At 40.3% G+C, this 23,126-nt stretch overlaps 1 long non-coding RNA gene across 11 annotated transcripts in view; it reads left to right on the top strand.

Moving 5' to 3' along the window:
• Positions 1–23,126, top strand: part of LOC142841440 (uncharacterized) — an 85,324-nt gene that overhangs the window by 40,553 nt on the left and 21,645 nt on the right. For 10 of the 11 annotated variants that reach the window (XR_012909061.1, XR_012909060.1, XR_012909066.1 and 7 more), the window contains 3 exons: positions 4,508–4,653; positions 10,850–10,924; positions 15,730–15,875. This is a non-coding gene — a long non-coding RNA (uncharacterized LOC142841440). Of the gene's footprint in view, positions 1–4,507; positions 4,654–10,849; positions 10,933–15,729; positions 15,876–23,126 lie in introns of all 11 variants that reach the window. The other variant, XR_012909065.1, reaches the window with a different exon arrangement.

Genomic DNA, 23,126 nt, shown 5'->3' with positions numbered 1-23,126 from the left:
AATCGGCCCTTAAAAAGCCCACATCTAGCAACCTATAAAACCAACTCATACATTGCCTTCCCGCCACACAAGGCAGATTTACAGGCGCAGACACCTGAATGTGCCAGCACACACTACAAGCAACTTTCAGTGTAGTTTCTGCATGTGAGGAAGAACATTTGGTGTTTCTCTGAGTCTGGCACTTTGCTTTGTGACTTGTTCTCTACATTTTCATTTTCCAGATTTTAGCCGCCATGCATTGTGCAGCCCTAAACATACAAACATCTTTGTAGCAGAGTATCCAAGAGTAAGTTTTACTGTGGCCTGGTGCCTGGTTCTGGCATTCGCTTTCCCCTGAAGATATTATTATTGTACTCAAATCTATTAGAAAAGTAGGTAACATTTGATGAAAGTAGATGAATTTTTTTTTTTTTTAAATTCAGCCTTGGGTGCCTAAAGAGATCTCTCAGTGGTCAAGTGCACTTTTTGCTTTTGCAGAGATTCTAGGCCCAGCACCCACATGGCAGCTCATACTGGTCTGTAAGTCCAGTTCCAGGGGCTAAGATCCCCTTTTCTGACTTCCTGGAGTGATGGCACTCAATTTGTAGACATACATTCCTGAGGGGAATTGCTGAAACACACAAAACCTTAAACTAAGTCAGCATCCATTGATGCTGTGTTTGTAGCTCAGTAGTAGAGTGTTTTCCTGGCATAGAGGAAGACATAGATTCCATCCCTAGCACACTGCAACTGGAATTGGAACCAGTCCTTGGCCCGGAGACTATGTCAGAGAATATCTAAGAAAGATCCTTAAGAATATCTAATAACTGTATGATTTAATATTTTATAGGATAATCAGTAATTTATTTACATTTTTACGTAAAGACAAATACTGGGGCTGTTAAGTGATAATGGTGCTTTCTACCCTGCCTGAGCATATAAATTCCATCCCTGGAAATCTAACGGTGGAAGTGAACAGATTCTGCAGGTTATCCTTTTACATCTATACATCGGTCAAACACATAAAATCAACACATAATGTACATCAATTTTTAAATGGCAAGTAGATATTTTTTTTCTTTCTTTTTCTTTTTCTTTTCTTTTCTTTTTTTTTTTTTTTTTTTTTTTGATTCAGGGTTTCTCTGTAGCTTTGGAAGCGGTCCTGGAACTAACCCTTATAGCCCAGGCTAGCCTCAAACTCACTTAGATCTGCCTGCCTCTGCCTCCCGAGTGCTGTGATTAAAGGGATGTGCCACCACCGACTGGCAAATACATTTACTTTAATATATTTATTATATTAAAATATAAAAATATATTTTAGATATATTTACTTAAAAATGTTGCTGCAAAACACTCAGCGTCAATCAAATTACAGCATATACATTATTCTTCAGGATGTTTTCAAAGAACCTATGTATAAAAGTTCTTGTTCGTACATGTAATGTAAAGGAAGTGAAACAAACCTCCCAAAAGTTATCATTTATCTAACAAGGGATATGGAGTAGTGAAAGCAAAGAAAAACTTTTTCCTAACACACACACACGAAAGTGAAAGAAGTTGAAATCTGCTTCATCAGTTTCCTCTTGCAGTAGATGGGAACTAATATAGAGACCCATGTGTGGCCAACGTGCAGAAAGTGAGAGACTTTGGAAGACTTAGTCCCAAGGCTCAGGGATCTTTGCAGAAGAGGAGGCAGTAAGGAAATAAGAGTCAGGGAAAGGGAGACAAGGGACAGTGTCTATCAGATACAATAGGAGTGATACATGTTACAATTCACAGAGGCCAGAGTGACAACATGCACAGGGCCTATACAGGTTTAAGCTAAAGATGGTCCCAACCTTGAGAGTGGAAAGTGGACCCAAATCTGCATCCCTAAGCAAGAAGCTGTCTTCAGTTGACACCCACGTGCAAGGGGAAATTTTCATGTGCTCCAGTGGAGTCACGGCAGGCACATAAAGACATTTAAGGGTAGGCCTCACATCCAGCAGGCAATGGCCATCTCAGAACAAACTCAATGGGATTGTTGTAGGTTTTTTCCTTTGGGCATTTACTCCTATTTTCCTTGCATGTTATAGTTTCTGAGTTTGTTTTTAGGATTTGTGTGGATGTCATTTTGTTCTGGTTTGTTTGTGCTTAAGTACTGGGAGGAAATGGAGGGTAAGTGTGATCAAAATATATTGTATGGAAAAATTATTTTCAATTAAATAGAAAGGAAAAATATTTTCTATCAAAGGATCTCTAGTCCATGGGTTGAGAGGGGTGTCTATCTCTAGTTGAAATTCATAGCATGGGTAGGTACCAAAGATGTGAGCTGCTTGCCTCTTTTCAGTCTTTAGATAAAGAGTTGCCCACAATTCGACTAGAGTAGCAAGAATGGAGGCCCGCTACAGGGTAGAAGGTGAGCACAGTCATTTGGTGGCTCTTTATTTCACAGAGAATCTGCCTAATAGGCTAGATTGCAGAGTTCGATGTTATTTGACATGCTTGGTGATAAGTAGCAGGGAGGTGACAATTTAGTGTAAGAGAATGTTCAGAGTGGAGATGGTAGGTTGAGGCCACAGTTTGATTTCACGGAACAACAGCCCAAAAGCAGAACACTGAGCTTGTGTCTCCCAAATGGATAAAATGTAAGGCAGCCATATTTCTTTGTGTTTTTTTTTCAAAGCAGAAGGGTGGGAGAAAATGTCTCAAAATGACGATTTCATGAGCACCTAGAACAACACTGCCACCACGTTGAAATAGTTTCAACATAGACAGTACCATTCCCGGTTCCTGCGTTCTCCTCAGAGTAAGGTCTGTAGAGGTGTGACACCTCATTACCTAGGTTCTGATGAGGAAGTTCTATAGTCCGTGTTTGAGTTACGGACTGAAGTGAAGGCAAGAAAGCAGTGTCACTATGTGCAGGCAGCCGTTGGTCCTCTCTGGGTGCTACACTCTCCATGTGCTGATAAGAAAGCTCTATTTACTGAGAAACTAGTAGTAAGTGCACAGCTGTCCTGAGGTCCAAGAGCAGGAAGTGGGGGGGGGGGGTTTGCACTGCTCAGCTCACAATAGGAATCTACTAGCTGGTGTCCTAGGGATGGAAGGCGCCCCATTCTCCAGTTTCTGAAAAATAGGCGAGAAAACTCTACAGTCCATGATTCTGTAGGGGCCTGAATAGAAGTCACGGAAACCCAAGTGGGCACCCACAGTTTTAGCTTTCTTTAATCGTCATTTCCCCCCACCCCATGGCTAAGAATCATGGGAAGGAAGCTCAGTGGCACTGTGAGTTGTGAAACTCCATCCAAATAATGGCAGTGGAGGTCCATGAAGGAACTAGTGGGTGCCTGTCTCCCGCCATTCCTGTCTGAAACAAAAAATGCCACCAAGGGACAAAGACTCATGAAAACAGGGCTGCCGAGACTTTCGTCCATCTCTAAGTACTTTGAAAGCCCTTTGTGTGTGTGTGTGTGTCTTGTTTTCCACGTTTATTCAAACTGAGACCTAAGAGGTCACAGGACTATTTCTGTTTCCTTCGTTATAACTCGTTATTCTTACCCATGCCAGAAACCTAAGCTGTTCTTAAAATTTTGGTCCTATTAATTTGTTGTAGGTTTACATAATAAAGTTACGTTAGGAGATTGAGAAGCTAAAAATTTTGAGGCCCCATACAGTGCAACGAAGATACATGATGGGTTCCTTGCTTACTTAGCATGCCCTAGGGACCTGAGATTTATTTATTATAGTGATTTTTGTGAGGATACATTGTATTTAGCCACTTTGCTTAAAGTTTATCAGGTTTAGGAGTTACCTAGTGGAATTTTCAGGATGACTTCTGTCTACTCTCGTAATCTACAAGTAAAGGTACCTTGACATCTTCCTTTCCAGTGTATCATTTGCTCTCCTTCAGTTGTCTTATCCCTCAAGGGAAGATTTTTCTAAGAAGAGACAGGCCCCACCTAAGAGGTTGGGACAGGGAATTGGATGTAACCTGGCATGCTCAGTAGGAGGAAACAAACCCACTTACTACTTTGAGGGGGCAACTTAACTTAAGAAAAGATTCAGAGATGCCTGCACCAACATACCTGGCTTTAAATTAAAGAAAGGCATTTGAAACCTTGTATGGCTTTGAAGAAAACTTCTCACAAATCCATACTGAAAAACATCAGTTAAAAAAAATATGTTTTTTGAGAATGTTCTACTTAAAACTTGGAGTACACAATTTCATTCTGCAGTTTTTCTCCCTACTTTCCTTGATATCCATGCTTACATTGACATTAAAACGCTGTGTAACCTTCTAAGGTTTCCCAACAATAAAGGTTTGAGGAGCTATGTATAACATAGTCCAATTTAGATGGAAATTTATTAGATATTCAGTGTTTTTTTTTTGTAGGACAAAAGTCTATAGATACAACTCTGTGAATTTTTGGAGTGCCTGGATCAGGATTTGGGTTGGTTACCAGAAAATCTGTGAAGTGAATCTGGCAGCGAATCAGCTTTCCTGCTTTCTAGATTGGATTGACTGGTTGCATTTTCTTATTCTACCTAGAACTGGATCCTAAGATTTAATGTCGAGCACCAGACAGTCCTACACCAGCATATGCACTGTTGGTAGAATCGGCTGGAGAGGAGGAAACTCAAGGCTTGATCACTGACTGGTCACTGACTGCTTCAAAACAGAGGAGGCCTGACAAGGTGGGCACTTCAGCTCTCCATCTCCTTTCCTTTTCCTCCTGCTTCCATCAGTTTCCTGTACTTTCCTTCTTCCCTTCTTTGGATTTTTGTCTTTAGTCACTTTTGGTGGTTTCTGATGAAGGAACAGAGCTACTAGCTGTGGCACTCAGATAAAACTAAAATGGAGGCTATGCTGTCAGTGAATCACTTATGCTCTCTCTGAATGAAGGAGAAACATTGTTGGACTCTGCTTTGGTTTGTGTGTGTGTTGTAGATTTTTTTCAAATAGGAAAGGCGGAGAGGAGCAATGCATGTTGTTTTCAGTGGGGCAACAGTGCCATCATGTGGAATGTGTTTCCTTTATTCTTGCGCATGTATGCACTGCTTCCTCTAGCCTATTTCCAGCCATATTTGAAAGTGAGCGTCAAAACGATTCTCAAGTGGCCTAGCCTTGTCTCCTTCCGTTTTCTACTTTTGTCTTGTAGGCAGACTCGAGTCTTGGGCTCCTTCAGAGACTTAATATAGACGTTAGTGTCCTAGTGCCCAGTTACTAGTGCACAGCTGTCCTGAGATCCACGAACAGGAAGTGGAGGGGCGAGGTTTGCACTGCTCAGATCGCAAATTGAATCTATTAGCTTGCGTCCTAAGGCAGGAAGCCGCCTCCCTCTCCAGGTTCTGGTGAGAAAACTTTACAGTCCATGTTTGTGTTGGTCCCTGAAGAGAAGTCAGAGAACCCGAGTCGAGTCAGCACCTCCAGTTTTAGTGTCTGCAGCCGCCATCTTCTGCCATGGCTAAGAATCATGGGAAGGAAGCTCAGTGGGGCTGTGAGTTGTGAAACTCCATCCTGATGATGGCAGTAGAGCTCCATAGATGAGCTGATGAGCATTTTTCTCCCGCCCTTCCTGTCTGAAAAAACGCCCTCCAGAGACAAAAGGCACAAAAAAGATGGCTGTCTGGAATTTGTCTAGTTCTAACAACTTGTGTCTTATTTTCCTTGTTCAGTCAAAGTGGGACATAAATTTAGCAGAGGAGGATATTTCTTTTTCTTTCTTCTTTTTTGTTTTTTAATAACATTTCGTTTTTACCCTGCCCGATACTTAAGGTGTTGTTACATGTTTGGTCCAGTTAATTTGTTGCTGTTTTTGCATAATAAAGTTATGCTGAGAGATTGGGAAGCAAAGAATTATTGTATTAACTCCTGTGGTGCCATGGATACAGATGAGGGGATCATTGCTTACACAGCTTGATTTAGGCATTTGAATTGTTTTGTTTTGTTTCTCTGTAGCTTTGGTGCCAGTCCTAGAACTCCCTTTGTAGACCAGGCTGGCCTGGAACTCACAGAGATCCGCCTGCCTCTGCCTCCTGAGTGCTGGGATTAAAGGCATGTGCCAGCACCGCCTGGCTTGGTTTAAGAATTCTGGGATTAAAGTCATGCTTCACCACAGCCTGGGGGCATTTGAGTTTTATATACTGCTACAAGTGACTGGGTGGGGTAACTAATGGACACACAGTTCATGCCACTGGTCGTTTTCCAATGTATAATTTTGGAAGAAACATCCATGGCAGTAAATCTTACCTATGGGGATGGAAATGTAGAAAAAGAGTCTTAATAGTTATTGAGACCTATTTATTTTACTGTAATAGTTTTACTAATCATTTTACTGAATGTTTTCAAAAAATGCGTGTGACTCAGTTCAATGTTTTCAATGCATTCGAATCAGTTGTAAAATATCAAATGTTTTCAGTGATTTGATGTTGCCTATGTACTTCAGATCCCACAATTTATTAGAGAAAAAAGGAACTTTCTAACTCCTGCTCCTAGTACCTTTACAAAACCTGTGTGTTGCATTCACATGTTATGTGTAAATCAACTTTATATACATATTATATGACATCTAAATAATAATAATAAAATAAATTAAACCCAAACAAATTGGATTCTGACCAAACAACCAAAGACAAAAAGGAACTAGCTAGGCTATGGTGGTGCTCATCTTTAATTCCAGCACTCTGGAGGCAGAGGCAGGCACATTTCTGTGAGTTCAGGATCAGCCTGTCCTAAAATGCAAATTCCAGGGCCACTAGGACTGTTACACAGGGAAATCCTGTCTCAAAAGAAGCAACAAAACTAAACTGATCTAAAACAAAACAAAACAAAAAGGGAGCTAAAGAAACACAGAAACAGACATGTTTGTACACACCGGATTACCACCAAAAACAAAACTGCAAACCAGTGTGTGTGTGTGTGTGTGTGTGTGTGTGTGTGTGTGTGTGTGTGTGTGTATGTATGTTTTTTGTGTGTGTATATATGTGTGTGTGTGTGTGTGTATATATATATATATGTATATGATCCCCCCCCCCCCCATCAGTTTCCATGTACTTTCCTTCTTCCCTTCTTTGGATTTGTCTTTAGTGTTTTGATGGTGGTTTCTGGTGATGGAACAGAGCTACTAGCATTGGCACTCAGATAAAGTTAAAATGGAAGACAAGCCTTCAGTAAATTAATTTTGCTCTCTCTGAAAGAAGAAGGCAGGGTTGCCACAGTTGCTGGACTCTGCTCTGTTTTTTGTTTTTTTGTATTGTAGTTTTCTTTCAAATAGGAAAGGCGGAGCAGAGCAAGGGATGGTTTTTTTCAGTGGGGCAACACTGCCATTATCTGGAAAGTGTTTCAAACATTTACTTGTGCACGCGCACGTTGCTTACTCAATGCTATTTCTAGGCATTTTGAAGGTCAGGGTCAGGGAGAGGAGACTCTTATTTTTGGCCTCCTACTATTTTTTTCCTTTTTCTGTAGGTAGGCTGAAATCATTCATTTTAGATCCATAATCTAAACTCTATTGACTGAGGGCCCAGTTACTAGTGCACAGAAGACATGAGATCCAATAACAGGAAGTGGAGGGGCGGGGTTTGCCCTGCTCAGCTTGCAATAGGAATCTATTAGCTCCTGTCCTAGGGCAGGAAGCCGCCTTTCTCTCCAGGTTCTGGTTAAGAAAACTCTACAGTCCATGTTTCTCTTGGGGCATGAATAGAAGTCACAGACCCCAGTCTGCACCTAAAGTTGTAGTTGTCTGCAGTCGCCATCTCCTGCCATGGCTAAGAATCATGGGAAGCATAGTTCAGTGGCGCTGTGAATTGTGAAAGTCCATCCTGATGATGGCAGTAGAGCTCCATGCAGGAGTTGGTGAGCATTTATCTACTGCCCTTTCTGTCTGAAAAAACGCCACCCAGAGCGACAAAGGTCTCAGAAAAGACAGTTGCTTTGAGGTTTGCCTAGCTCTGTGTCATTTGCAAAGTATTTTGTTTTGATATTTCAAATGAAGCCAAACTAAGGCCTAAACCTAGCAAAGGTAACGGAACTGTTCAACCTCTTCTGTAGCACACTTACCTGTCCTTTGTAATTGCTTTACCAATCTTCTTTAGTTTAATTTAGGCACCTAATATTATTTAAATTTTTGTTAGTATTTTTCTCTAATTTTTTTTTTTTTTTTATGAAACATACTCATTATAGTTTATTGCCATTCATCAGGCCTTGGATAGACAATCAGTCTTTCTCCTTTGTCTTTTCTTAGGATTCCATCCGTCAAGTCTCAAGCTGTTCTATGAGGTTTAGAAGCAAAGTTCCTTGAGTTTGGCATGTGCAGGGCAGTGGCTATAAATGATATGTTGAATGTTTGAGTTCCATGTCCTAGACTAGGAGTGGTGGTGAGGTGGGGAGCTAGTTTTTGTATATGCCTTGCAACAGAAAATTACTGATTTCTAATATTGTAAGAAATATCCATGGTAGCTAATTTCACTCATCATATGATTAGAATGGTATTGTAGAAAACAATGAGATAATTATTTTACTTTAATAATGTTATTAATGTTTTACTGAGTGTTTTCTCTCTGTTTGAATCTATATTGGAGGCCAAGAGAATTCACCGAAAAATAAAATATGTTCTTAGTGATTTGATGTTGCTTATGGACATCTGATTCCTCTAGTTCCTAGAGAAGTAAAATTAGTCTTTCTAATGACTTTATTGAGTCATCTGCAGGTAAAAACTCATTGTATGTAAGTATTATATCTTAATAAAACTCTGCTATAACTCTTACCTTCAAGCTGGAAGCTCTTTACTTCAAACTTTATAATTTTTATAATTAAATAACAATTGCATACACAAATTTAAATCTAGTTTCTGCATATGAGAAAGATAATATCGTTTTTATCTTTCTGAGCTTATTTTATTTGATATTTTTGTGTCTATATTTTACTTCAGTTCACGATTTTGTTTCTTTTCATGGCTGATTAAAATTTCGATCATCGTGCAGACTATATTTTTTTCATATATTGATGAATATTTATGGTTGTTTCATTTCTTAGCTGTAGGCCATGATGCAGCAGTATCATGGAAGTGCAATTATATTTCATAGCAGAATGTATAGTCCTTTGAAGATATAAGGAAGAGTAAGATCAAGTCATCCTTTACTATGTGTTTTTGCCTGGTTCTGATGTTATTATGACCTAGCTTCATTGTAACTGTACCAGAGATAAAAGATGAACTTCAAGGGTCTAGGTAGATAGTTAGCAATTAAGAGCATGTAGAGACCTCAGGATCAAGACCTGTTGGCTCACACCTATCTGTAACTCCATTTCCACAGCATCAAATTCTCTCTTCTGAGTTCTTGGAATAAAAACAGTCATTGGGTGTACATACATTCCTAGAGGTGAAACAATGATACATAGACATTTCAAAATTAAGTCAACATGCATTGTTTCTGATTTTGTGGCTTAGTTAGTAGATTGCTTCCCCTGAATATCACATATGCCACTGTGTTTTACTATCAGCCACAATACTATCAAGTCAGTGAATATCTAAGAGCAATCCTAAAGAATGTCTAAGAATATATGAACCTCTTGAGTTTTGGGCAGTCCTTGGGCTTCCCACAGGTCAGGGAACCCTGATGGCTCTTGGAGCAGATGAGGGAGGGTGACTTGATGGGGGAGGGGGAGGGAAATGGGAGGCAGTGGCGGGGAGGAGGCAGAAAGCATAAATAAATAAATAAATAAATAAATAAATAAATAAATAAATACAGAATTTAAATGGTAGATGTCTGCATAAATGAAAACTTTTAAAGAGATATATGTTTTATAGCTTATTTTAAATATATCTTAAATATCTTATAGTTTATCTTAAGGTATGTCTATTATCTTTATGTACATTGAAACCATGAAATAATACAGAGATTTCTCGTATCCACTGTCTTCAGTGTGTACTGAGCTACAGTGCAAGAAAGCATTTACATTAAGTTATTGCCATGGATTGTGCTACATTATTAACTACGTTCCTCATGATATAGGATAGTCAGTGCCGTGTATTTGTGTTTATTTATGTAAATACGGATACTGGGGCCGTTGAGATGGTAGATGTACTTGCTTCCAATCCTGAGTACATGAATCCTATATCTGGAAATCAAATAGTAGAAGAAACAGATTCCTGCATGCTGTCCTTACAATACACATGTGTTCACATGCATAAAATTAATAAATAAATGTAGATCAACTTTCAAAAGGGAAGGAGATAGTAAATATTTAAACATGTTAAGCTGTGATTATAATTACTTCGCATGTTGCTCCAACAGATACCTGGTGTTTTTTCAAACTACAGCATACACCTTAATTTGTAGTTTATTTTCAGAAAACCTTACAAAGAAGCAAATATATGTCTATTTAAAACACTGCAAGATAATCATCCAAAGGGCTTTAAGTTGGTTAACAGGCTGATATTTATGCAAACTTAGTATTCTTAAATACTGGGTAGATCTGAAATTTAAGGGATAAACTAACACACACATGCACACACCGCATGTATATGAAGATAATTAAAAGTAGTTGAACAGGGAGTGAGAAATGGCTCGGTGGTTAAGAGCACTGACTGTTCATCCAGAGGTCCTGAGTTCAATTCCCAGCAACCACATGGTGGCTCACAACCATCTATAATGAGATCTGGTGCCCTCTTCTTGCCTGTAGGGATACACATAGGCAGATGTTGTGTACATAATTAATAAAAAAATGTAATTGGACAATGCTTCATAGTAAAGGAATGTTTTTGTTGTTTTTATTTTAAATGGTGAACTGACAGATAATTGAGGTGTCTCTCCTAATGGAAATTCCTACCATATGGGGGGACCACAGGTTGTAATGCACTGACTCATGTGAGCTGTCTCTTTTTCTTCTTAGATCCTTTGACAAAGTTGCCAACAATTCAACACAGACTATGAAAAAAGCTGGTGGATTAGAGTGTGGCCTGCGAAGGTAACCTGGTAAAAGAGGAGGTGGTTATGCCAACTCGTAGCTAAATCTGATCTTTCAGGCCCGAAAGTTCCCTCTTCATTTTAGACAGGATTCAAGAATTTGATGAGCTTAAACTGCTCAGTGGAAAGTACACACCTATACAGTAACAGGGTCGAGGTGATTTAAGAATGCATGCATAGTGGGGAAGTGGTAGGATAAGCCCAAGGTTTGTGTTTCTGTAGAACATCCAGGGGGGCAGTTCACAGTAAGGTAAGCTTGTCCTTCAAGTTGGGCAAAATGCATGGCAGCTGTATTTCCTGGCCACTTTCTCCTTGGTTGGCATTTTTTCCACACAAGAAGGGTAGGAGAAGAACTCTTGTCAGTGGCCCTGTAAACCTAGGTAGGACTCTACACCGCCATGAAATAATAGTTTCCACGCTGACAGCACCATTCCAGGTTCCTGCCTATTCTTAGGGCAAGGCCTCTCTGAACAGGCCTGGAAGAGGCCTTTCGGGCCTCGGAGAACCTGTGTATGCTAGTATTCTCTCGATAGTCTAATTATTGAAGCAGTTACATGTCCTGATTGAATAGTCTGGGGCTATGTTCTACTAAAATCTTAGGCTTTGTCATGACTGCAGCAAAAGAAATGGAAGGAGAGTTTTTGAGTGCTTATTTTAATATGATCCTTTCCATTTTAGTATTTCCCTTTAACAAGCACTGCCTTATTTTTACAAATCTGTACAAGTGTGCTTCTTAAAAGAGGCAACACAGTTTAACAGATGATAAAAGTGAACTCTTGAAGCTATGGGTAGAGACTTGCCTCACATGCATGAGGCCTTGTGTTTGATACGAGGCACGTCAGAAACAGTGGAGCCCCCACTAGAAGGTCGGCGAAGGAGCACCAGAAGTTTAAGGTCATGCTAGGCCACATGGGGTCAGCCTGGGCTGAGAAACTCCTTTAAAATAAAATAATAGAGAAAGGAGTAAAGAATTTAATGGGATTGAAGAGTTCAGTTTATATTTTTGACAATAAGTGCACGTTGATTTCAATGAAGAGTATAAATGGAAATATATCAGCCCGTGTTAGGTACCGTAAGGATTACTGAATGTAGAAAAGGGATCCCTTGCAAACATATCTGTAGTAATAGAGATGCCTTCCTCTTGCCACTGAATTTAGAAATCTCAGCATTCCTTTCCTGCTGTGCTTGCAATGTCTCTCTTAATTTTCACAACAGCAAAGCCTAGAACATAAACTTCTGGGCAGAAATACACAGATGAATAGCAAAAAGCCATCTGGAGACGCACTGAATGAAACCTTTTGTTTAGGTGGATTGCCAGAATGTGGGAGCTAGAGCAGTAAGAACCTGATTCTATGTTAGACTCAGGTAGAGTATGTACTATGAGGTGTCTTCCAAGTAAGTCTGGGTAGTAGGGAGATTCTTTATTATACAAAAGGAGGAAGAAAGAGAAGAAACAAATAAAACTATTTCACAAAAATCCCTATTGTACTTTTTTCAGACAAGAAGGGCGGGAGCAGAGGGCATGACTGTTGCCCTCTTTGCAATGCGGCAACAGTGCCATCATGTGGAATGTGTTAAGTTTATCCTTGCGCATGCACACACTGCTTCCTCAAGCCTATTTCTAGCCATCTTTGAAAGTGAGGGGCAGCATGATTCTCCAATGGCCTAGCCTCACCTCCTTCATGTAGGCCGACTGGAATCATGGGCTCCTTCAGAGACTTAATATAGACCTTAGTGTCCTAGTGCCCAGTTACTAGTGCACAGCTGTCCCCAGGTCCAGGAACAGGAAGTGGAGGGGCTGGGTTTGCACTGCTCAGATCGCAATAGGAATCTACTAGCGGGTGTCCTAGGGATGGAAGGCACCACATTCTCCAGGTTCTGAGAAATAGGTGAGAAAACCCTACAGTCCATGATTCTGTTGGTCTCTGAAGAGAAGTCAGGGAATCCGAGTTAGCACCTGCAGTTGTACTTGTCTGTAGTCGCCATCTTCCGCCATGGCTAAGAATCATGGGAAGGAAACTGAGCTCAGTGGGGCTGTGAGTTGTGAACTCCGTCCATATGATGGCAGTAGAGCTCCATGGAGTAGCTGATGAGCATTTATCTCCCGCCCTTCCTGTCTGAAAAAACGCCATGCAAAGACAAAGGCCCTAGAAAAGATGGCTGCTATGAGTTGCCCAGCTCTAAGTACTTTGAGAAGTATTGTGAGTGTATCTTGTTTTCTGCATTTAGCCAAATTGAGACCTAAATTTAGCAAAGAACTTAGATCTCATTTTGTTTTGGAGAATATTTCCCATTTCCATCTTTATACTACCCCCTCCCCCCCATTTTCTGCTTTCTAGATACTTTCGGTGTTCCTACAATTATGGTCCCATTAATTTTTTCAGGATTTACATACTACGATTATGCTAGGAGATTTGGAATCAAGGGATTATGTTACCCTGTGCAGTGCAATGGAAATAGCTGAGGGGTTCATTCCTTGCTCAGCACGCCCTAGGCCGCTGACTTTCAATCACTCCCTCTTGGCATATATAGTATACTATTGGAAATTTACCAGTTCGTAATATTGAGAGATACCTTCATGGAAGTAAATCGTATTCATGAGGACAGAATTGTAAAAAAGAATCAATGGTAATAATGAGATCTTTTAGCAGGGCTTCTGGTGGCATGTGCCTGGTACTGGTGTTACAAACCTTTAATCTCAGCACTTGGGAGTCAGTGGCAGGAGGATCTGTGAGTCCTTGGCCAGCCTGTTCTACAGAATGAGTTCTGGGATAGCCAGGACTACACAGAGAACCCCTGTCTCAAAAGACAAAACAACATCAAGGAAAATGTTGGAATTATTTTATTTATCATTTTACTGAATGTTTTCTGTCTTTGCAAATGTTCTATAATAATAATAATAGCTGTTGTCATTATTATTTGGGTTTTGTTTTGAGGCAGGGTTAGTCTGTATAAAAGTCCTAAGTGTCCTGGAACTCATCTAGTAGACCAGGTTGTTTTAGAAGTCTCAGTGATCCCCTGGCCTCGGCCTCCCTGGTGCTGGAATTAAAGGCCTGCACCAGACCACCATCACCACCATAGCCGGCCTGAGAATCATTATTGAGGCCAAGAAAATTAACTATAAACATCACATGTTTTCAATGGTTTGATGTTGACTGTGTAGTTAAGACTCCATATTTTTAAGAGAAAATTGCCATGTCTGAAGCCTGATTCTAGTACCTGTACTCAAGTCTTCATATTATATTCACATTTATTAATGAACTACATAGACTCTTATAACTCCATCAGGTAGTTTTATATATTATAGGATCTTATTAGAAAACAAACATCTAAAGAATAGTAATAAAATAAAGAAATAAGCAATGGATTATGACAAAACAAGTGAAAAAGAAAAGGAGCTAAAGAAAAACTTACACAGAGACACACATGTGCACACAAAGAATTCCACAAAATACCAAAAGAGGAAGCTATAATATATAAAACAGAATGTGTAATTTTTGGGTGTGTGTGTGTTTTAAATGCCCTGAGATTATTATGAGACAAAGAACCTCCAGATCTGTCATTGAGTTCATTTTGTATTGGCCATCTACTGTTAGGCATGGGGCCTAGGCCTTAATGTTTGTTTCACCAGTGTGCTTCCCTTGAGGAAAGCTAATTTTGCATTTCTAACTGGCTGTCAATGGGAAATAGTTTTGGGGTTAGGGTTGGAATTGTTTGTCATCTTCTCCTTTTAGCTCCAGGACCCCATCTTGAGCAGTGCCATGTAGGCCTTGTGCATGCTGCCTCAGTGTCTGAGTTGATATGTGTTGTAGCCATGTTGTGTCCAGAAGGACTCAGTGGCGTCCTCCATCCCCCCTGTCTCTTAAACCACTCTATCCATCTTCTCTCCTGAGAGCTCCTGAGCCCTGGGGGGGGGGGGTTCATGGAGACTTTGTTCTTTTTCTCCTTCCTTCCTTCCTTCCTTCCTTCCTTCCTTCCTTCCTTCTTAAGGTTGAGCATTTTAAAGTTTGTTACTTTCTGCATATTATATGACTGTTGGTCTCAGTTTTTGTTGGCATATGGTGCAGGAAGAAGCTTCTCTGATGTTGACTGAGTAAGGTTCTTATCTTCAGTTGTCTTATCCCTCAAGGGAAGACTTTCTAAGGAGAGACAGGCCCCACCCTAGAGGCTGGGACAGGGAATTGGATGTGATGTGGCATGATCAATGGAGGAAACAAACCCACTTACTACTTTGAGGGGGCAGCTTAAGAAAAGATTCAGAGATGCCTGCACCAACATACCTGGCTTTAAATTAAAGGCCTTTTAAACTTTATAAACTTCTCACAAATTCATACTGAATAATACTTAAAGTAGTGCACAATTTCATTTTGCAAATTTTGTTCCTACTTTCCTTGATATCTATGCTTACATTGACTTTAAAACTGCGTGTTACTGTCACCTCCAAAATTCTCCCAAAAAGAAAGGTATGAGGAGCAATGCATAACATGGTTCAATTTAGATGAAAGTTTATTAGATATTTAGTGTGATTTATAGGACAAAAGTTTATAGATCCAACTCTTTGATCTGTCTGAGTGGAACTTATCATCCTTTCAATATATGTGTCACTCTAATACTATGGAACATTAAACCTTAGGCCTAGTTAGGTCATCACAGGGGGTGGTCAACCTCCAGCTGCACAGGCAAGTCCTGTAGCCTGGATCAGGATGTGGGTTGTTCCCAGGGAATCTGTGAAGTGAATCTGGCAGAGAAACAGCCTTCCTGGTTTCTAGATATGACTGACTGGCTGCATTTTCTTATTCTACCTAGAACCGGAGCCTAAGATTTAACGTCGAGCACCAGACAGTCCTACACCAGCATATGCACTGGAGGTAGAATCGGCTGGAGAGGAGGAAACTCAAGGCTTGATCACTGACTGGCCACTGTCTGCTTCAAAACAGAGGAGGCCTGACAAGGTGGGCACCTCAGCTCTCCATCTCCTTCCCCTTTCTCTCCTGCTTCCATCAGTTTCCATGTACTTTCCTTCTTCCCTTCTTTGAATTTTTGTATTTAGTGTTTTGATGGTGGTTTCTGATGAAGGAACAGAGCTACTAGCTGTGGTACTCAGATAAAATTAAAATGGAGGCTAAGCTGTCAGTGAATCACTTTTGCTCTCACTGAAGGAAGAAGGCAGGGCTGACACATTGCTGGACTCTGCTTTATTTTTTTTTTATTGTACTTTTTTTTCAAATTGCGAAGGTGGGGGCGGAGAGATGTATGCCTCATACCTTCCTTGCAATAGGGCAACATTGCCATCATGTGGAAGGTGTTTCAAATGTACCCTTCAACATGGGAACATTGCATACTCAATGCTACTTCTAGGCATTTTGAAGGTGAGGGTCAGGGAGAGGGGACTCTTATTTTTGGCCTCATAGCATTTTCTTTTTCTGTAGGCAGGCTGAAATCATGATTCATTTCAGAGCCTTAATGTAAACTTTATTGACTGAAGGCTCAGTTACTAGTGCACAGCTGTCCTGAAGTCCAAAAACAGGAAGTGGAGGGGCGGAGTTTGCACTGCTCAGATTGCAAATTGAATCTACTAGCTTATATCTTGGGGCAGGAAGGCACCTCCTTCTCCAGGTTCTGATGAGAAACCTGAACGGTCTGTATTTCTCTTGAGGCCTGAGGAGAGAAGTTGAGGAAGCCCATATGGGCTTCTAGTTGTCTTGTAATTGCCGTCTTCCGCCATGGCTAAGAATCATGGGAAGCAAGCTTAGCTCAGTGGCACTGTGAGTTGTAAAACTCCATCCTGATGATGGTAGTAGAGGTCCATGGCGGAGCTGTTGCGCATTTATCTCCCGCCCTTCCTGTGTGAAAAAAGGGCATCCAGAGACAAAAGGCCCAAAGAAAATGGTTGCTCAGAATTTTGCCCAGCTTTGAGTAATTTGAAAGCCATTTTTTTTGTGTGTCTTGTTTTCCACATTCATCAAAAGTGACACCTAAATTTATCAGAGGTCTTAGGACTCTTTTTATTATGGGGAGGATGTTTCCTTCTTTATAACTCTTGGTTTTTATCCTTGCCAGATACCTATGCTGTTCTTAAAAAATTGGTCACATTAATTTTTTGTAGGTTTTACACAATAAAGTTAGGAGATTGAGGAGGAAAGAATTATTTTACCCCATACAGGGCAATGGATATACACGTGGGGTTCGTGGCTTACTTAGCATGCCCTAGGTACCTGAGATTTGTGTATTATAGTGATTTTTGTGAGGCTACTTTCTATTTAGCCAATTTGCTTAAAGTGTTTAGGCGTTTCCTAGTGGAATTTTCAAGATGACTCTGTCTACTGTCGTCATCTACAAGTAAAGGTACCTTGACGTCTTCCTTTCCAGTGTATCATTTGCTCTCCTTCAGTTGTCTTATCCCTCAAGGGAAGATTTTTCTAAGAAGAGACAGGCTCCACCTAAGAGATTGGGACAGGGAATTGGATGTAACCTGGCATGCTCAGTAGGAGGAAACAAACCCACTTACTCCTTTGAGGATACGATAAAAGATTCAAAGATGCCTGCACCAATATACCTGGCCTTTCAAACTTTGTATGGCTTTGATGAAAATTGCTCAGAAATCCACAATGAAAAGTACCAGTTTTTTGTTTTTTTTTTGGTTTTTTTTTTTTTTTTGTTTTTGGTAAACAAATTTAGCCCTTTTGAGCTTCTTCTACTTAAATCTTGGACAGCACAGTTTCCTTTTGCTACGTTTTTCTTCCTACTTCCCTTGAGAGCACTGCTTGCATTGACAGTAAAACTGTGTGTCACCTCCAAAGTTTCCTCAAAATAGAGGTATGAGGAGCTATGCATAACATGGTCCAGTGTAGATTCAATTTTTTTTTCGTATTTAGTTTTATTTATGAGACAAAAGTTTATAGGTACAGCCCTGTGATCTCTGTGGGTGGAATTTATACTTTCCATTTTCCCTTCTTAAGATTTTTGTTTTTGTGCTTTGATGGTGGATTCCTGTGAAGGTCTAGACATTGACAGAAAATTAGAAAATTAAAATGGAAGCTAAGCTCTCAATAAATCATTTCTCCTTTTTAAAGAAGTTCTGCCTGTCACAGTTTTGCACTCTGCCTTTGTATTGTACGTTTTTTTCATACTGGAAAGGCGGGAGCAGAGCAATGCACGAATGTTGCCCTCTTTGCAACGGGGCAACAGTGCCATCGTGTGGAATGTGTTTCGTTTATCTTTGCGCAAGTATGCGCTGCTTCCTCAAGCCTATTTCTGTCCATTCTCGCCTCCTTCGTGTAGGCAGACTGGAATCATGGGATCCTTCAGAGACTTAATATAGACCTTATTGTCCTAGTGCCCAGTTACTAGGGCACAGCTGTCCTGAAATCCAGGAACAGGTAGTGGGGGGCAGGGTTTGCACTGCTCCCCTTGCAATAGGAATCTACTAGTTAGTGTCCTAGGGCTGGAGGCGCCCCATTCTCCAGATTCTGGTGAGAAAACTCCGCAGTCCATCTATCTGTTGGGGCCTGTAGAGAAGTTACAGAACCCGAGTCGGCACCCTCCATCTTCCACCATGGCTAAGAATCATGGGAAGGAAGCTCAGTATCGCTGTGAGTTGTGAAACTGCATCCTGATGATGGCAGTAGAGCTCCATGAAGGACCTGGTGTGCGCTGGTCTCCCGCCCTTCCTGTCTGAAAAAACGCCACCCAGAGACAAAAGGTCCAAAGGAGATGGCTGCTGGAGTTTTGTCTGGTTCTAAGGACTTCTTGTGTTTGGTTTTTATTGTTCAGTCAAAGTGAGACATAAATTTAGCAGAGGGGGATATTTCTTTCTTTATCACATTTCATTTTTACCCTTGCCCGATACTTAAGGTGTTCTTACACTTTGGGTCCCCTTAATTTGTTGTTGGTTTTGCACAATAAAGTTATGCTGAGAGATTGGGAAGCAAAGAATTATTGTGTTAACTCCTGTGGTGCCATGGATACAGATGAGGGGGTTCGTTGCTTATGCAGCATGACCTAGGCATTTGAGTTGATTTTTTCTTAGTTTGTTTTGTTTTGTTGTTTCCTAAACAGGGTTTCTCTGTAGCTTTTAGAGCCTGCCCTTAACTAGCTATTGTAGACCAGGCTGGCCTAGAACTCACAGAGATTTTCCTGCCTCTGCCTTAGGAGTGCTGGGATTAAAGGCATGCTTCACCATCACCCAGAGGCATTTGAGTTTTATATACTGCTACAAGTGACTGGGTGGGGTAACTAATGGACACACAGTTCATGCCACTGGTCCTTTTCCAATGTATAATTTTGGAAGAAACATCCATGGCAGTAAATCTTACCTATGGGGATAGAAATGTAGAACAAGAGTCTTAATAGTTATTGAGACCTATTTATTTTGCTGTAATAGATTTATTAATCATTTAACTGAATATTTTTAAAAATGCGTGCGACTCAGTTCAATGTTTTCAATGCATTCGTATTAGTTGTAAAATATCAAATGTTTTCAGTGATTTGATGTTGCCTACGTACTTCAGATCCCACAATTTATTAGAGAAAAAAGGAACTTTCTAACTCCTGCTCCTAGTACCTTTACAAAATCTGTGTGTTGCATTCACATGTCATGTATAAATCAACTTTATATACTTCTATAACTCCAAAGTGAGGTATTTTTATATATTATATGACATCTAAATAATAATAATAAAATAAATTAAGCCCAAAGTAATTGGATTCTGACCAAACAACCAAAGACAAAAGGGAACTAGCTAGGCTGTGGTGGCGCACATCTTTAATTCCAGCACTCTGGAGGCAGAGGCAGACACATTTCTGTGATTTCAAGTTCAGCCTGTTCTAAAATGAAAATTCCAGGGCCAGTAGGACTGTTACACAGGGAAATCCTGTCTGAAAAGAAGCAACAAAACTAAACTGATCTAAAACAAAACAAAAAGGGAGCTAAAGAAACACAGAGACACACATGTTTGTACACACTGGATTACCACAAAAAACAAAACAGGAAACCAGTGTGTGTGTATGTATGTATGTTGTAAGTATGCCTTCATGTATGTGTATATCTACCTATCTATCGGTAAGATTTTTCTGTTGTTTTTGTTTCTTAAATGCTCTGAGGTCATTATGAGACAGAAACTCCAAATGTAATTAAATTTACTTTGTGGTGACCCTCTACTGCTGGGCATGAAGTCCGGCTTCAAGAGTAGTTTGATTTCTCAGTGTGCTTCCCTTGAGGAAAGCTAAGTTTGCATTTCTAACTGGCTGTCAATGGGAAATAGTTTTGGGGTTAGGGTTGGAATTGTTTGTCATCTTCTCCTTTCAGCTCCAGGACCCCATCTTGAGCAGTGCCATGTAGGCCTTGTGCATGCTGCCCCAGTGTCTGAGTTGATATGTGTTGTAGCCATGTTGTGTCCAGAAGGCCTCAGTGGTGTTCTCCATCCCCCCCCCCCCCGACTCTTCGTCACTTTCTGCATATTCTATGACTGTTGGTCTCTTTTTTTTTTTCCGTATATGCTGCAGGAAGAAGCTTCTCTGATGTTGACTGTAAGGTCCTGATCCCTTAAGGGAAGACTTTCTAAGGAGAGACAGGCCCCACCTTAGAGGCCGGGACAGGACCCACTTTCTACTTTGAGGGGATGACTTAACTTATCATAAAAGATTTACAATATAGACCTTTCAAACTTTGTATGGTTTTGAAGAAATCTTTAGTTAAAAAAAAATTGTGAATGTTCTACTTAAAGTAGTGCAAATTTTCATTTTGCAGTGTTTCTTCCTACTTTCCTTGATATTCATGCTTCCATTGACATTAAAATTGTCACCTCCAAAAGATTTCCCAAAAAGAAAGGTATGAGGAGCTATGCATAACACAGTCCAATTTAGATGGAAATTTATCAGATGTTTAGTTTTATATATAGGACAAAAGTTTATAGATCCAACTCTTTGATCTGTCTGAGTGGAACTTATCATCCTTTCAATATATGTGTCACTCTAATACTATGGAACATTAAACCTTGAGGCCTAGGTAGGTAGTCAACCTCCAGCTGAACACCCAAGTCCTGTTACCTGGATCAGGATGTGGGTAATATTTAACAATAATCTGTCTGTATTTATGTCTGCAGGCCAGAAGAGGGCACCAGACCTCATTACAGATGGTTGTGAGCCACCATGTGGTTGCTGGGAATTGAACTCAGGACCTTTGGAAGAGCAGGCAATGCTCTTAACCACTGAGCCATCTCTCCAGCCCTGTGTTTAGTGTTTTGATGGTGGTCTCTGATGAGGGAGCAGATCTACTAGCTGAGGCACTCAGATAAAATTAAAATGGAAGCTAAGCTGTCAGTGAATCAATTTTGTTCTTTCTAAAGGAAGAAGGCAGGGCTGCCACAGTTACTACACTCTGCTTCTCTTTTTTGTATTGTAGTTTTTTCAGACAGGAAAGGCGGGAGCAGAGCAGTGCATTAAGGTTGCCTTCTTTGCAGTGGGACAACAGTGCCATCATGTGGAATGTTTCCTTTAGCCTTGAGCATGTAGGCACTGTTCCTTCAAGTCTTTTCCTGGCCATTTTTGAACGTTGGGGTCAAAATGATTCTTAAATGGCCGAGCCTAGCCTCCTTCCGTTTTCTACTTTTTCTTTGTGAAGGCAGACTGGAATCATGGGATCCTTCAGAGTATTAATGTAGACCCTAGTGACTGAAGGCCCAGTTACTAGTTTAAGGCTGTCCTGTGGTACAGGAACAGGAAGTGGAGGGGCGGGGTTTTCATTGCTCTGCCGAATCAACTACCTCGTGTCATAGGGCAGGATGCTGCTTCCTTCTTCAGGTTCTGGTGAGAAAAAGAACAGAGTATTTCTGTTGGGGCCTGAGAAGTTGAGAAAGGCCAAGGAGGCATCCACAGTTCTAGCTGCCCTGTAATCTCTATCTTCCGCCATGGCTAAGAATCATGGGAAGGAAGCTTGAGTGGTGCTGTGAGTTGTGAAACTCCATCCTGATGATGGCAGTAGAGCTCCATGAAGGACCTAGTGAGCGCTTATTCTCCCGCCCTTTCTGTTTGGAAAAAAACGCTACCCTGAGACACAGGTCCCAGAAAAGATGGCTGCCTGGAGTTTTGCCCAACTCAGTACTTTGAAAAGGGTGTCTTGTTTTCTGCATTTATCTAAACTGAGGGTCAAATTTAGCCAAGGCTGTAGAAATATTTTCTTCTTTTATGGAAGATGTTTGCCATTTCACTATTTTTCACTTTTTTAGCTTCTTAGCATAATTAAAATTTTCTGGTACTGTTTTTCTTGTAATTTTTACACAATAAAGATTTTTTCTGAGATTCAGAAGGAAAGTAATATGAAGTGAATCCATGCAGGGCAATGGCTCTACCTGAGTGATCCAATAATTGGGTTTTATGCCCTAGGGCCTGGTTTTGGCCTCAATTCTGACTGCCCTTAGTTTTCCTATGTTGCAACTGTTTTAGTAGTATTTTATTTTTGTCCCATTTTCCATGTGAAATTAATCTAAGGCATAACTGTAGTCATTTTTTATTTTTGTCCCATTTTCCATGTGAAATTAATCTTAGGCATAACTGTAGTCATTCTCTTCCAACTCATTTTCTTGAGTTATGTAGAATATTCCTGTTTTCTTGTTTTAACCGTTCATTTTCACGCGTTTTAGGTACTCAATGATGTCCTTAATGGTTATGCAATATTTATTTTTTTTAATTTTCACACAATAAAGACGGGTTTAGAAAAAAAGTAAACCTCCCCTCCCTTCCTCTCCCCTTCCTGTTGACCTTCTCCTATGGTGATATCCAGTTCTGCCAGCACCATTTGTTAAATATACTTTCTTTTTTTCATTTTATGTTTTTTTTTTTTGCTTCTTTGTCCAAAATTAGGTGTTTAATATGTGGATTAATACCCCGGTCTTCTATTCAGTCCCTTTGGTCCTCCTGTCTGTTTATGCTGATACTAGGCTGTTTTCAGCATTGTAGCTCTGAAGTAGTTTGAAGTCAGGTTGTGATGCCTCCAGAAGTTTCTTTATCGTACAGGATTATTTTGACTATCCTGGGTTTTTTGCTTTTCTATATGAAGCTGAGTACTGTTCTTTCAAGGTCTATTAAGTCTTTTGCTAGCTTTTGCATTATTTCTATAGATTGCTTTTGGTAAGATTACCATTTTTACTATGTTAATTCTATCTACCCAAGAGCATGCTAGATCTTTCCATTTCTTCAATTTCTTT

Source organism: Microtus pennsylvanicus, chromosome X (genome assembly GCF_037038515.1).
Source record: "Microtus pennsylvanicus isolate mMicPen1 chromosome X, mMicPen1.hap1, whole genome shotgun sequence".
Lineage (NCBI taxonomy): Eukaryota > Metazoa > Chordata > Mammalia > Rodentia > Cricetidae > Microtus > Microtus pennsylvanicus.
This window is presented reverse-complemented; position numbering and strand designations above follow the sequence as displayed.